The 16806-nt window shown below is 41.9% G+C and overlaps 1 protein-coding gene across 6 annotated transcripts in view; it reads right to left on the bottom strand.

Moving 5' to 3' along the window:
- Positions 1-16806, bottom strand: part of DENND5A (DENN domain containing 5A) — a 129282-nt gene that overhangs the window by 67963 nt on the left and 44513 nt on the right. The gene's annotated exons all lie outside the window — the stretch shown is intronic.

The raw sequence follows: 16806 nt of genomic DNA, 5'->3' as shown, positions 1-16806 counted from the left end.
CAATGATCTCAATGTCAAATATACAGGAAAAAGAACATACATATACAAATAACATTTCACAGGAAGGCTATTATCTGGGAGGCTCCAGATCTTTCACCTACATGGCCTAACCATTCAGAGCACACTGGCACAGGGTCCTGTTTGCGTGTTCTAGTTGATAGAATAAATTCTGTTACAAATACAGTTTTTTTAGTTGGTCTGGAACCTAAAGGGACTTGTGGTTATTAAGGAGGATGCATTCTTCACAATTACAGGATGAGATGCACCTAAGTCAGAAAGTCCTTTACCCTAAATCAATCCCAGAGGCACCTCAAAAGTTTCTAAAAGAGAAAAGTTTATAATAACTCTAAGGCACCTGTTCCAGAAACTAGTAATAAGTCCAGTCAGAAAGTTATTGCTTTTATAACTACAATGTCTCCTCTATTTTCTCTGAGGTTTTGTCCAACATCAGAAGCAGCAGCTCACTTATTCACAATTTTCAAATTCTGATAGGACCCAACCTTCTTTCTGTTATTAAAAGCAAGTGCCATAATTTCATTCCTCTTATTTCCTGATCCTTCTTCCAAACAAATTATTCTGAAACTTTCTTTTTGAGCAAATTTCATCCCTCAAAATACATTTGGTAATCTTCACTAAAGAAGACTGGCAAAAGTCAGCAGGCAGCTGGTAATAGCTGCAGCAACAAAGGCCTACAGCTTATGTAGAGCTAGGCTCAGAGCTTTCAGTAACACCTGCAAAGAGCCCACTCATGGTAAGCCTGCACTTACTGTACAAAGTAATTAAGCAGCAAGCAGCTGACATAATGATCTCGTCTACAGTCTGAAATTCTTGGGATGTATTTTTAAACTGCATTCATGTCTGAAAGAAGATAACTGTTTCTTCCTCCTAAGCTTCTTCACTTTCAGTTACCGCGTGCTCATTTATTCCTAACTAGCCAGAAAATCCCCTCAGTAAAAACCATGAAATATCACAACATAGAGAGGAATCACTGTCCTCTGTGAAGAAAAGATGCCTTCCTAAAATGGCTCTAGGCCTCTATGGCCATAACTACCCTAAATGTGCCTGATCTCATCTAAATGGCTGTACGGTGCTCCCTAAGACATGACATGCACGTGTGAGAAGATAGGAAAGCTGAGTGATTAAGGGGAGAACTTTTAAAAAGTGAGAAGAAGAATGGCGCCAAAGGTGAGCATGGCCAGCTGATCTGACGTGTGGTCAAAAGGGAGAGAAAGGCTATGAATCATGGGAGAAGTAATTGTTAAAGCCTCTGTCCCCACCACCACCTCTCCACATTTGCCCCTTCTTTAAATCAGCTAAGGGAAGAAGTCTTGTTAAAGAGTCCAGTTCTGAATAAAAGACTATACAGGGTGCTGAAGTTAGACAAACGTCCTTCTGTGAATTAGACTAGACCAGTAGCAAGAGCAAAGCATCTTCTCCACAAGGGGAAAGGAGATGTATAAAGAAGTATGAGGGCCCTGAAAGCAAATCATATTCATTTCAGTCACTCCACAAAGAGTGCCAAAAAGGTAAGAGAAGGGGATTCACAAACCTAAGATTTTTTTTATTGAAATGATTCACTCATCATTTACTTAGGGCTGAGTTTTAAGAATAAACAGTAAGGGGCTGGGCACGGTGACTCATGCTTGCAATTCCAGCACTTTGGGAGGTTAAGGTGGGTGGATCACTCAAGGTCAGGAGTTAGAAACCAGCCCGGCCAACATAGTGAAACTCCACCTCTACTAAAAAAATATAAAAATTAGCTGGGTGTGGTGGCGGACACCTGTAATCCCAGCTACTCGGGAGGCTGAGGCAGGAGAATCACTTGAACCCAGGGGATGGAAGATGTAGTGAGCTGAGATCACACCACTACACTCCAGCTTGGGTGACACAGTGAGACCCCATCTAAAAAAAAAAAAAAGGAAGAAACAGTAGGAAAACTTAATCCTCAGAAACACCTACACAGGCCCACCTCCTGAACCCCGTGTATCACAGGTACCTTAAATTTCAATTATTTAGACCCCTGGAAATTCAAACAATATTAGGAATATGACATCGCCACCACAACTGTCCTATTGTCCTAGAAACAACAACTAATTATTTGTCCAACACATACAGATTATACAAACATCAGCAGATCTAGATATCAGATTTTAAGCCCATTTCTAAGAACAATTTCAAAAGCAGTCAACTACGTGTCAGTCTATCCTTATGAATCTGCTTCCAAGGAAGTACAGTTCAAATCAATCATAAAAGATTTTTTTTAAACCATACATGCCTTACAAGAACTTCTAATAGGTTTTTTATCTGTTCTGCTTTGATCAAGCCAGAAACAAACCGACATTTGTTGTTGTTGTTTTGAGATAGAGTCTCACTCTGTTGCCCAGGCTGGGGTGCAGCGGCACAATCACGGCTCACTGCAGCCTCAACCTCCTGAGCTCAGGCTAACCTCCCACCTCAGCCTCCAGAGTAGCTGGGACCAGCACACCCAGCTAATTTTTTAAATTTTTTTGTAGAGTCAGGATCTAGCTAGGTTGCCCAGGCTGGTCTCAAACTGCCAGGCTCACGCAATCCTCTGATTTCAGCCTCCCTTAAAGGCATGCTCCACCACACCCCGTTTAAAGACATTTTTATATCTGGCCTCTTGAAGGTGATAGGGAGAGTAATATAAAGATCTGTGAAACTACAACGGGAAAAAATTGATTTTATCAACAGAATACTTTATATCTAGTTCACAGAGGTTCTGCTTCCAGTCATGGCAGAATAGCTCCCATCAGACCAACTTTCCTGCAGACAAGTATGAGCTTGTCTGGAGAATTAAAAAGCAAGAAGATTCTCAAGTAGGGAAAAAAGTCATCATTTAGAAGAAGGTAATGATACTGGGTGAGTTTCCCTTTTTTATGGCTTCCAGTCAGGCAAGTACCTGTCTGTCATAAGAGGTGGGTAAAACTGAAAAACTCATAATCTTACTAGCTTCAGAAACCAGAGGACAAATTTTAAGGCAAACCACAGCAGCTGGGAAGTGAAAGAGGGAAATTCCAGAGAGAACCACAGAAGGGAAGACCCAAAAATCTATGTACAAACTCTGCCTACAAAACTGGCTGATCCCTGAACCACGCATGCATGGAGTAGACCCCAAGCAGCCAAGTTAAGGGTAAAAGAACTGAACTGAGATTTAAGTTGCCACTCACTACAGGGAAACAGTTAACTTAAAAATAATAACAATAATAATAATAAAATAAGAATGCTCTCTGGAGGGAGGTAACAGAATCTAGTTATTTACAATCCAGAACTGCTCAGCATATAAAGAAACAGAAAAATATGACCTATTCTCAAGAGACAAGTCAATCAACAGAAACCAACCCTAAGTTTACTCAAATACTGGAATTAGCAAACAGGAATTTTAAAGCAGGTATGATCATTATGAATGAAAAAAATAGATCTCAGGCCAGGTGTGGTGGCTCACACCTGTAATCCCAGCACATTGGGAGGCTGAGGCAGGAGTTCGAGACAAGCTTGGCCAATATGGTGACACCCCGTCTCTACTAAAAATACAAAAATCAGCAGAGCGTGGTGGCGTGCGCCTGTAGTCCCAGTTACTCGGGAGGCTGAGGTAGAAGAATCTCTTGAGGTTGAGGCGGAGGTTGCAGTGAGCCAAGATCGCGCCACTGCACTCCAGCCTAGGCAACAGACCAAGACTCCCTCTCAAAAAAAAAAAAAATCGCAACAGAGAAACAGACATTGCAACGCAGTGGGCTGGCTTAAAAGCAGATTGGAAACGACAGAGGAGTTACTGACCTTGAAAAAAGAACAACAAAAATTATCCAATCAGAAATACAGAGAGAAAAAAGGATTAGAGAAAGAGCTGTCTGGGTGTGGTAGCTCACACTTGTAACCTCAGCACTTTGGGAGGCCAAGGTTGAGAGGAATGTTTGAGGCCAGGAGTTCAAGACCAGTCTGGGTAATACAGTAAGACCCCATCTCTACAAAATAAAATGTATAAATTAAAAAAGAAAGGGCAGCAGGAGAGAGGGACCTCAGAGATGTGTGGGGCAACAAGTCTAACATAATATAATTGGAGTTCCAGAAGGAAAATAGAATGAGGCAGAAAACAATATTTGAAGAAGAATCAAAATTTTCCCAAATTTGGTAAAAGACAAAAATTTACAGATTCAAAAAGCTCAACGGACTCCAAGCAGTATAAATGCCAATAAAATAATACACAAGTACATCACAGACAAACTTCTGGAAACCAGTGATAAGAGAGAACCTTGAAAAGAGCTAGAAAGAAAGGACACACATTATATTCGGGGGAAGAAACTGAAATTACAACTGCCTTCTCATCAGAAACAATGAAGGCTAGAAAACATGGCCGGGCGCAGTGGCTCAAACGTGTAATCCCAGCACTTTGGGAGGCCGAGACGGGCGGATCATGAGGTCAGGAGATCGAGACCATCCTGGCTAACACAGTGAAACCCCGTCCCTACTAAAAAATACAAAAAACTAGCCGGGCGAGGTGGCGGGCGCCTGTAGTCCCAGCTACTAGGGAGGCTGAGGCAGGAGAATGGCACAAACCCGGGAGGCGGAGCTTGCAGTGAGCTGAGATCTGGCCACTGCACTCCAGCCCGGGCGACAGCGCAAGACTCCGTCTCAAAAAAAAAAAAAAAAAAAAAAAAAGAAGGAACACCTTACAAGTACTGAAAAATAAATAAATAAATAAATATCTGTCAAACCCAGAACTTTATGAACAGAAAAAAAAAAATCCTTCAAAAATGAAGGCAAACTTAAATAAAAATAAAAATATTTTCAGGCAAAACAGTGAGAATTCATCACCAGTAGACCTGAATAAGCCAATCACAACAGGTTACATATTGTATGATTCCATTTATATAATATTCTTGAAATGATAAAATTAGAGAAGCAAAGAATGGTGGGGGAGGGGGAGAGTTGGGTGGCTGTGGGGAGAGGAAGGTAGATGGGTATGGCTATAAAAGGGCAACCCCAAGAATTCTCACAGTGATGGAACTCTTTATACCTTGACTATATCAATGTCAAGTTCCTGGTTCTGATATCTTTTTTTTTTTTTTCTTTTGAGACAGAGTTTCATTCTTGTTGCCCAGGCTGGAGTGCAATGGCATAATCTTGGCTCACTGCAACATCCACCTCCCAGGTTCAAGCAATTTTCCTTCTTCAGTCTCCCAAGTAGCTGGGATTATAGGTGCCCGCCACCATATCCAGCTAATTTTTTTGTATTTTTAGTAGAGATGGGGTTTCACCATGTTGGCCAGGCTGGTCTCGAACTCCTGACTGCAGGTAATCCACCTGCCTCAGTCTCCCAAAGTGCTGGGATTACAGGCGTGAGTTTCTAATAATATCTATATAGTTCTGCAAGATGTCACCAATAAGGGAATCTGGGTAGAGTGCACAGGGGATTGCTCTGTGTTATTTCTTACAATTGCAAATAAATCTATAATTACCTTTAAGTTTAACTTAAAGGTAACTTAAAGTTTATCTTAAAAAAAGAAACAAAAAAACTTTTTTTTAATGGTTCTAACAACCTCTCAGGGTTTTTAAAACAGAGACTGCAGGCAATACATTTCAAGCATTCAAAACTATACTGTGGGCAGGGTACGGTGGCTCACACCTGTAATCCCAGCACTTTGAGAGGCCGAGGCGGGTGATCAACTGAGGTCAGGAGTTCAAGACCAGCTGGGCCAACATAGTGAAACCCCATCTCTACTAAAACACAAAAATTAGCCAGGCGTGAGTTTCTGTAATCCCAGCTACTTAGGAGGCTGAGACGAGACAATCGCTTGAACCCTGGAGACGGTGGGTGCAGTGAGCTGAGATTGCACCACTGCACTCCAGCCTGGGTGGCTGAGCGAGACTCTGTCTGCAAAAAAAAAAAAAAAAAAAAAGCAGCAGCAGCAGCAAGCCAGGGAGGGGACAAGGGAACCTCTCCTGTTTCAGTATCACATGGACTGCGCCTCAACTTACCGTATCAACAGCAATCCTATAAGGTCTATTTCACATTATCTGCAGATTATCTGCAGCAAGAATGATGAAATTCTTTCCTCTGTGAATGCATATGTCTAAGTTAATATGCTATCCTTTGCATAGTGGCATTCTGGGATATCCTAAAATTGATACTATTGGTGACCATGGTCATCAACTGAGTGTCATCCATGCTATAATCAGTTTATTTCCCACACTAAAAGATGGCACTGTATCTTTCCTGTTATAAACACTTGTGAAATAGACTGCCCAGCAGCATAGCACTGCTACCAACTCACACTTCTATTTTTTGTACATGTTGAGAGCTAGGTTGTTTTCTCTTCAACTCTCTGGCTGCTCCAGCATTTCAATTCTCCCTATCTTCTACATAATTTCTGAACCCCTATACAAATCAGAGGGCATCACCTGTCTGATGGTGGGGCACAATGTAGGAAGGGAAGAGATTACACATTTCTAATTAAATGAGAATTAACCTTATGATTACTTTTACTAATAGATGACATTCATTAGTATCAGCTCTTTTTAAATAGAGACACCTTAAATACAGGCACACACACACAATAAGGACTGCAGAGTTTTGGAAGCTATCACTCTTCCTTATCTCTTCTTCACATGAAATTAAAGTGATTTTACAACTCCTACACCATGACGTAAAGAAGGTAACTGTTCCTTGAAGAGACAGGTTTTACCTTGGCCCACATCACCAGCTGACTGTGGTGCTCAGGAGTCATGCAAATAAGTACCCAGAATACAAGCAGTGAACTGTCCACTGTCCCCCAACCCCCACCCACAGGCCTTTTTTGTTTTGTTTTTTTGAGACGGAGTCTCGCTCTGTCACCCAGGCTGGAGTGCAGTGGCACAGTCTTGGCTCACTGCAACCTCTGCCTCCCAGGTTCAACTGATTCTCCTGCCTCAGCCTCCCAAGTAGCTGGGATTACAGGCGCCTGCCATCATGCCCAGCTAATCTTTCTCTTTTTAGTAGGGATGGGGTTGTGCCATATTAGCCAGACTGGTCTCGAACTCCTGACCTCAAGTGATCCGTCGTCCACCTTGGCCTCCCAAAGTGCTGAGATTACAGGCATGAGTCACCGCACAGGTCCCACAGGCCACTTCTAAGTCCTCTTCCAAGGCACTAACCCAGGAAAGCTGCTGACCAGGCTTTTCAATGTAAATTTAAGATAAACCCTGTTACTCCTGTTTTCTCGAGGCAGATTTGTTCACTCTCTTTCTCAACACATTTACTTTGTCAGATCGTTTTAGGTTTGTATATACAGCCATTATTCCTATTGATGTTTTCCCTCCTGCTTAACATCTTCCAGGTACCACACGTGATCCAACTCATGTACCCAGTATTTCTAAAATGGCTGAACTTCTTATGTGAGCAGTTTTAGAAAGACTAGGGTTTGAGAGCCTATCTAGTCAGGACTGTTCCAAACTACATCTAGGACAAACTGAAAGCACTTTTGTTCACATTGCATTCCTTTTAGCCCAGTCAAATGCCCTGCAGAGCACACATCTGTCAGGTAACATCTGGAACTCACATAATTTCCTGTTTAGTGGGTGATGCAACCAGCTGTCCAATTCATGGTCTTTTAGACCAGTCTAAGAAACCCAATCCTGTGTTCTTTTTTTTTTTTTTTTTTTTAAGATGGAGTCTCGCTCTGTCACCCAGGCTATAGTACAGTGATGCAATCTCACTTCACTGCAACCTCCACCTCCCAGGTTCAGGCAATTCTCCTGCCTCAGCCTCCCTAATAGTTGGGATTACAGGCACGCACCACCATGCCCAGCTAATTGTTTTCGTATTTTTAGTAGAGAGAGGGTTTCGCCGTGTTGGCCAGGCTGGTCTTGAACCCCTGACCTCAGAAGATCTGCCCGCCTCAGCCTCCCAAAGTGCTGGGATTACAAGCGTAAGTCACTGCGCCCAGCCATTCTTTTATATAATTAATAAATTAGTTAGATGTATACACACACTCTTTCAAATACAGTGAGCTCCCAGAGGCTACACAGGTAGGTACACATGCACCTTTCTCTAAAAGCTAGTCCCTCCAGAAAATTGGGCTTAAGCAAACCCATTTCTGTAACTAAAAAGTGGCAGAGGCCAAATCTGAGCAAGGGTCCCCATGCTCTCCTCAATACTGAATGTTAAAGTAATCAGCCTAAATTAAGTCTGAGCAACTAGTTAAGAAGGCAGGAGACAGGATTAAGGACCTAACTTGGCTACTTACTAATTGTATGACATTAAACAATTTACTAAGTCCTGTGAGTCTCATTCTCTTCAGCTGAAAGATGAAGTACATGACTAGCTGCTCATCTCTAAAGGTTTTTCTAGCTTGGTCATTCCATGACTATTGGGCCTAGAGCCTGACACAGCATGGGAATCCCACCTTTTAAACTTTCAGTGAAAGACTGAGGACTGAAGGTATGCATTAGCTCTTCCTTGGCTACCTCTCTCTTTCCAAAACCTTGCTAAAACAATGAGGGATGGGGAGTGGCACAAACCCACAAAATGAGAGCGAAGGTAATAGTAACAACATTTTAGAAGCTGAAAAGCAGATGAATGAGTGGTTACTAACAGTAGGCTTGAGAAAGGCTGAGATACAACATAACCTCCAAAAAGCTCAGGAACTTGTAGCATTAGGCACCTTTCAAAGTGGGGATAAAGATGGAGCTAAAAACAGGAGGACTGACCAAAAGCCTATTTAAGAACCAGCAGGGCCAGGGACTGTGGCTCATGCCTGTAATTGCAGTTAATCAGGAGGATGGCCTGGGGCCAGGAGTTCAGAACCAGCCTGGGAAAAGGAACATCACACACCGAGGCCTATCATGGGGAGGGGGGAAGGGGGAGGGATTGCATTGGGAGTTATACCTCATGTAAATGACGAGTTGATGGGTGCTGACGAGTTGATGGGTGCGGCACACCAACATGGCACAAGTATACATATGTAACAAACCTGCACGTTATGCACATGTACCCTAGAACTTAAAGTATAATAAAATAAATAAATAAATAAATGTAAAAAAAAAAAATTTAATAATTACTAGTCTGGAGGCTGAGGTAGAAGGATTGCTTGAGCCTGGCAGATTGAGCTGCAGTGAGCTGTGATGGTGCTACTGCACTCCAGCCTGGGTAACAGAACAAGATCCTATCTCAAAACAATAATAAAAACAATAATAATAAGCCAGGCATGGTGGTATGCATCTGTAGTACCAGTTACTCAGGAGGCTGTGGTGGGAGGATCACTTAAGCCCAGGAGTTCGAGGCTGCAGTGAGCTATGATCACACACTACTGCACTATAGTCTGGGCAACAGAGCAACATTCCATCTCAAAAAAATAAATACAAAAGAATCAGCAGGCATCAGCTAATGAACAGATGAATGAAATGTATAATAATACAATGGAACACTATTCAGCCACGAAAAAGAATGGTGTACTGTTACATGCTACGACACAGATGAACCTTGAAAACATGTCAAGTGGCCTAAGATCACATACTTTATCATTCCATTTATATAAAATGTCCTGGCTGGGCACGATGGTTCACGCCAGTAATCCCAGCGCTTTGGGAGGCTAAGGTGGGCAATCACCTGAGGTCAGGAGTTGAGACCAGCCTGGCCAACATGGTGAAACCTCATCTCTACTAAAAATGCAAAAATTAGCCAGGCATGGTGGGGCACGCCTGTAGTTCCAGCTACTTGAGAGGCTGAGGCAGGAGAATAGTTAGAACCCAGGAGGCGGAGGTTGCCGAGATCTCATCACTGCACTCCAGCCTAGGCAATAAGAGCAAAAACTCTGCCTCAAATTAATTAATTAATTAATTGCCCAGAAAAGGCCTATATATGGAGACAGAAAGTAGATTACTGTTTACCTGGGGTGAGGGGATACAGAGTGACTGCTAATTAGTACAAGGGTGCTTTTTAAAGTGATTAAAATGTTCTAAAATTAAATTATGGTAATGATTGCACAACTCTGCAAATATACTAAAAAACAGAAATTGTATACTATGAGCAGGTATGTAGGCTATGTAAATTACATCTTCATAAAGTGATTTAAAAAATAAAAAGACAACAAAAGAAATTTGGCACACTAGTAAAATATAGTCTCCTACTGTCAAAGCATGTGTCATTTCCAACAAAGTATCTTTTCCCACACAAAAAAATTATCACAGATAAAAGATATGCAGAGATAAAAGATGATACTATATATATAAAACAAGAATAGACTGTTGTTTTAAAAGAATATTCAGAAAATAAAACAAGGCCGGGCAGTGGCTGATGCCTATAATCTCAGCACTTTGGGAGGCCAAGGTGGGTGGAATTGCTTGAGTCCAGGAGTTTGAGACCAACCTGGGCAACATGGCAAGACCCCATCTCTACAAAATAATAATTAAAAGACTAGCCAGGCATGGTGGTGCCCACCAGTAGTCTCAGCTACTCAGGAGACTGAGGCAGGAGAACTGCATGAGCCCAGGAGGCAGAGGTTGAAGTGAGCTGAGATAGCACCACAGCACTCCAGCCTGGGTGACAGAGCAAGCCCCTGTCTCGAAAACATAAATAAAAATAAAAACAAGCTTGTGGAAATTAAAATGGTGTTAGAAAAATTTTAAACTCAATAGAAAAGTTAGAAAATAGATTTGAGGAAATATCCTCAAAAGTAGGACAAAAGAAATAAAATTAGAGAAAATATAGTAATAAAATTAGGCTGGGTGCAGTGGCTCACACTTAGGCTCAGCTCATGCTTAGGTGGGGTGCAGCGGCTCCCAGCTCCTTGGGAGGCCAAGGCGAGTGGATCACTTGAGCCCAGGAGTTTGAGACCAGTCTGTGCAATATGGCGAAATCCTGTCTCTACTAAAAATACAAAAATTAGCTGGGTGTGGTGGAGTGTGCCTGTAGTAGGCTGAGGTGGGAAGATGGCTAGAGCCCAGGAGATGGAGGCTGGAGTGAGCTGTGATCATGTCACTGCACTGCAGCTGGGTGACAGAGTGACACTTTGTATGAAAAATAAATGTACTGGGCCAGTGTGGTGGCTCACACCTGTAATCCCAGCACTTTGGGAGGCTGAGACAGGTGGATCACCTGAGTTCGAGACCAACCTAGCCAACATGGTGAAACCCCACCTCTACTAAAAAAATAAAAATTAGCTGGGTGTAGTGGCATATGCCTGTAATCCCAGCTACTTGGGAGGCTGAGGCAGGAGAATCGCTTGAACCCAAGAGGCGGAGGTTGCAGTAAGCCAAGATCGCACCACTACACTCCAGCCTGGGCAACAAGAATGAAACTCCATCTCAAAAAAATAAATAAATAAAATAAAATAAATTTATTTATTTATTTAAGAAATAATAATAAAATTAGAGTCCATCCAAGAGGTCTAAAACCCAAATAAAAGTATGCCATAAAGAGGAAAGAGAGAAAATAAAGGGGAGGAAATTATCAACAAAATAATAAAGTTTCCCAGAAATGAAAGGCATGAATTTCCAAATTGAAAGTGCTCTTCAAGGATCTAGCACAGTGGATGAAAACAGACCCACACCAAGACACGTCATGATGTAATTTCAGAATGCCAGGGACAATGAGAAAATTCTAGATGTTTCCAGGAAGAAACAAATTTACCAAGGAAAGAGATCTGAATAGCACTGAATTTCTCAATAGCAACATTGGAAGCTAGCAGACAATAAGGCAATGTCCTCAAAATTCTGTGGGAAAATTATTTCCAGTTAGAACTATATACTCAGTCAAATAATAAGTAAGAGAGTAAAAGAAAGAAATTTCAAACATATAATCTCAAAAACAAAATGTACTTTCTATGCATCCTTTCTCAGGAAGCATATGCTCTGCCAAAATGGGAATTAACAAAAAAACGACTTACATACAGGATGGAGGAAACTGGAGCCATCAAAAGAGAGTGACAAAGGGTAACTCCAAGATAAAGTGAGGGGACATCCCAAGATTTTAATGCAATAGGCCTGACAGGCCAACACTCAAACGATCCTGACTGATGGGGCTCAGGCAAGAATCCACAGCTTGCATCATATTTTCCAAGGGATCTGTGAGCCAAAAAATACTTTAAGCCACTGCTTTAAGGTGTCTATTACAGGTCCTGCACAAGGGACAAATCACAACAGACTTCTGTAACAAAAAGAAATTTTTCAGATGTTACAAATCTCAAAGACAAAGAATGTGGAGTAATGCAGTAGATTAACGTTTTTTCTGATTGGATATCATCATTTAGAAAGAAAGGAAAGAGGGGCTCAGTTAAAGCACTCTAGAAGCCCAGGGAATTTTATTTTATTCAAATGAAGCTTAATACCTTACTCTACAAAACATTCTGAAGAGAGATTGGTTTGGTTTTGTTTTTTCAATTTGTGATTTATGTCCCACCTACCTACCCACCTCAAAAAACAAGGTGGTATATAAGAAAAATCATATAAAAAAATTAAAGCAGGACAAAGAACACTAAAAGCAAAAAAAAAAAAAAAAAAAAAGATGTGCTTAAATGCCTGTGGCATAACTTTCTTATAAATTGCAAAAAATGATAGTTTGCTTGCAACGTATGATATTTAAAAATAATTCGGGTCAGGCACAGTGGCTCATGCCTGTAATCGTTAACTTTGGGAGGCCGAGGCGGGCAGATCACCTGACGTCACGATTTCAAGACCAGCCTGACCAACATGGAAAAACCCTGTCTCCACTGAAAACACAAAATTAGCTGGATGTGGTGGCGGGCACCTCTAATCCCAGCTACTTGGGAAGCTGAGACAGGAGAATCACTTGAACCCAGGAGGTGGAGGTTGCAGTGAGCCGAGATCATGCCATTGCACTCCAGTATGGGCAACAAGAGCAAAACTCGGTCTCAAAAATAATAATAATAATAATTCAACACGAAAAAAATATGAATGAAAATACTGGCCAGGAGTGGGTGGCTCATGCTTGTAATCCCAGCACTTTGGGAGGCCGAGGCGGGTGGATCACCTGAAGTCAGGAGTTCAAGACTAGCCTGGCCAACATGCTGAAACCCTGTCTCTACTAAAAATACAAAAATTAGCCGGGCATGGTGGCGGGTGCCTGTAGTCTCAGCTACACTTGGGAGGCTGAGGCAGAAGAATCTCTTGACCTGGGAGGCAGAGGTTATAGTGAGCTGAGATAGCGCCACTTCATTCCAGCCTGGATGACAGAGCGAGACTCCATCTCAAACAAACAAACAAACAACAGCAACAACAACAAAAACACTGAATAGGTCCCAACGCACAAAGTGACACCTTTGGATATTTTGAAAATCGTATCTAGCTCGAGTCATCCCTCTTCTCTGATCTTATGTCAGATCTGAAGTTTCTCTAATTTGTCTGTGGTATATTTATAGGAGAAAATTCCCTTTTTTTGCTCCTCATGCTCTTAAATAACTTTATATTTTAAAAATTCCTAGAGCCGGGCGCAGTGGCTCACGCCTGTAATCCCAGCACTTTGGGAGGCCGAGGCGGGCGGATCACAAGGTCAGGAGATCGAGACCACGGTGAAACCCCGTCTCTACTAAAAAAATACAAAAAATTAGCCGGGTGCGGTGGCGGACGCCTATAGTCCCAGCTACTCGGGAGGCTGAGGCAGGAGAATGGCCTGAACCCAGGAGACGGAGCTTGCAGTGAGCCGAGATCGTGCCACTGCACTCCAGCCTGGGGGACAGAGCGAGACTCTGTCTCAAAAAAAAAAAAAAAAAAATTCCTAGAAACATAAAATGTTTTACTATTAAAGGCCATTATAGGCTCTTCCAATCTGGAATGACATCATAAATGCTATTTAAAAAAATCCACACCCTTTGATCTGCTAAACCTGCAAGAAAAAGAAAAAGCAAAGCAAATGCCTATCAACAAGAAGACAGTTTGGCACATCAAGGCAATGGAATACAATCTAACCATTAAAGCAACATACATAGGAAAAGAAAAAAGACTAAAAATATTTATTAATTAGCAATACAACTCCAGGGTTAAGAAGTCTAGACAGAGGCCGGGCATAGTGGCTCATGCCTGTAGTCCCAGCACTTTGAGAGGCTGAGACAGGTGGATCACCTGAATTGAATTCAAAACCAGCCTGGGCAACATGGTGAAACCCTGTCTGAAAAATACAAAAACTAGCCAGGCATTGTGGCATGTACCTTTAGTCCCAGCTACTCAGGAGGTTGAAGTGGGAAAACTGCTTAAGTCTGGGAGGCAGAGCTTACAGTGAGCTGAGATGGCACCACTGCATTCCAGCCTAGACACAACAACATGACACTCTGTCTCCAAAAAAAAAAAAAAAAAAGTCTAGATACAGACAAGATTAGTCAAAAAGTTTAATGTCAATGGCTCCCAACTAGAATCCTAAAAAGGAATAAATAATAATGGAGGCATCAATTTTAATGTGTCAAAAAGCTATTTGGAAATATATGTAAAAATATTATACAAGCTAATTAAAAGATCAGATTTTTTGCCTTCGGTTGGAAATCTATTAACCCCACGTATATTTCCTTTTTTTTTTTTTTTTGAGATGGGAGTCTTGCTCTGTCACCCAGGATGGAGTACAGTGGTGTGATCTCAGCTCACTGCAACCTCCACCTCTTGGGTTCAAGCGAATCTCCTGCCTCAGCCTCCCTCTCGAGTAGCTGGGATTACAGTTGTCTGCCACCACCCCCAGCCAATTTTTGTATTTTTAATGGAGATGGGGTTTCTCTATTATGATGTTGGTCAGGCTGGTCTCGAACTCTTGATCTCAGGTGATCCATCCGCCTTGGCCTCCCAAAGTGCTGGGATTACAGGTGTGAGCAACTACGCCTGCCCTGGCTAATTTTTGTATTTTTTTTTTTTTTTTGAGACAGAGCCTCGCTCTGTCGCCCAGGCTGGAGTGCAGTGGCAGGATCTCAGTTCAATGCAAGCTCCGCCTCCTGGGTTTACGCCATTCTCCTGCCTCAGCCTCCCGAGTAGCTGGAACTACAGGCGCCTGCCACCTCGCCCAGCTAGTTTTTTGTATTTTTTAGTAGAGATGGTCTCGATCTCCTGACCTTGTGATCCACCCGTCTCGGCCTCCCAAAGTGCTGGGATTACAGGCTTGAGCCACTGCACCCGGCCTAATTTTTGTATTTTTAGTAGAGATGGGGTTTCACCGTGTTAGCCAGGCTGGTCTCGAACTCCTGACCTCAGGCAATCCGTCTGCCTCGGCCTCCCAAAGTGCTGGGATTACAGGGGTTAGCCACTGTGTACAGCCAACCCCATGTATATTTCTAATTATTATAAGGAAATCAGAAGTTATAATTAGTTATAATTGCCAATAATGTCTTTAACTAACTGAGAATTTTTTTTTTTTTTTTTAAGACAGAGTCTCGCTCTGTTGCCCAGGCTGGAGTGCAGTGGTGCGATCTTGGCTCACTGCAACCTCTGCCTCCCAAGTTCAAGCGATTCTCTTGCCTCAGCCACCCAAACAGCTGTAACTACAGGTGTATGCCACCACACCCGGCTAATTTTTTATATTTTTAGTAGAGATGGGGTTTCACCGTGTTAGCCAGGATGGTCTTGACCTCCTGACCTCATGATCCGCCCGCCTTGGCCTCCCAAAGTGCTGGGATTATAGTCGTGAGCCACTGCGCCCGGCGAAAATTTTTAATATCCAATTATAATTTTACAAATGCAAGAATCTTTTAAGAGTACATGAGCTTTTTCTAACATTTTATCATAAAAAGTACAATGAACTGCCATGTATCTATCGCCTAGCTTTAGCAATTATCAATGCATGTCTAATCTTGCTTTACCTGTATATCCTCACGCCAGATTATTTTAAAGCAAATCCAGATATATCATTTTATTTATAATATTTCAGCATGTCTCTCTAAAAGACAGTATCTCTTTTTTTAACACAACCTCAATACTATTATTATACCTAGAAAAATTTGACCAAAAAAATTCTAATGCCAAAATTCTAGTCAGTGTTCAAATTTCTTTAATTGACTCATAAATGTTTGAAATCTTTTAGATCACTAAGTGGACTTAAAATAATGTATAATGGCTGTAATAGTAAAAGCAAAATTTAATGTTTCCAGGAACTTTTTAATATGAAGTTGCTTAAGAGCATGAGAAGGAAAAAAGGCAATTTTTCCCTATAAATACACTACAGAAAAACTAGAGAAACTTCAGGTCTGACATAAGATCAGAGAACAGGGATGAATAGAGCCAGATATAAGATCAGAGAATACAGATGAATAGAACCAGATACAATTTTCAAAATATTTAACAATCTGTGCAGTGTGAGCACCAACCAATCAGAACAAACACTAGCCATACACATATGGCATATAGGCTAGATATCAACCCCGGATACAGCCTTGTATGAGGAAAAGCGAAGAGGCCTCAAGAACGTGCTTTCCATGCTGAAATTCAACCCTACCTGCAGTGGAGCAATAAGCTGCAATTACATCAGTTATAAGCAAAGTCGCCACAAGGTCTTGATATAGCACACCTTCTACCAGACATAGCTATTAAATGCTAAATCACTATAGCTGCAACTGATCATCCCTGCATCTATCATTTGAACTAGCCAAAGAAATAATCATTTTTGAAGCAATTAGCATGGTAAAGTAGAAAGAGTTCTTGATTGTAGCATGATCTAGAATACAAGCTGCTTGTCTTTGAAAGTTAAAACTGTAATAGCTGGCTGGACGCGGTGGCTCACACCTGTAATCCCAGCACTTTGGGAGGCTGAGGCGGGCAGAATAGGCCAAGGCAGGTGGAGGTCAGGAGTTCAAGACCAGCCTGGCCAACATGGTGAAACCCCATCTC

Source organism: Macaca fascicularis, chromosome 14 (genome assembly GCF_037993035.2).
Source record: "Macaca fascicularis isolate 582-1 chromosome 14, T2T-MFA8v1.1".
Taxonomy (NCBI): Eukaryota; Metazoa; Chordata; class Mammalia; order Primates; family Cercopithecidae; genus Macaca; species Macaca fascicularis.
This window is presented reverse-complemented; position numbering and strand designations above follow the sequence as displayed.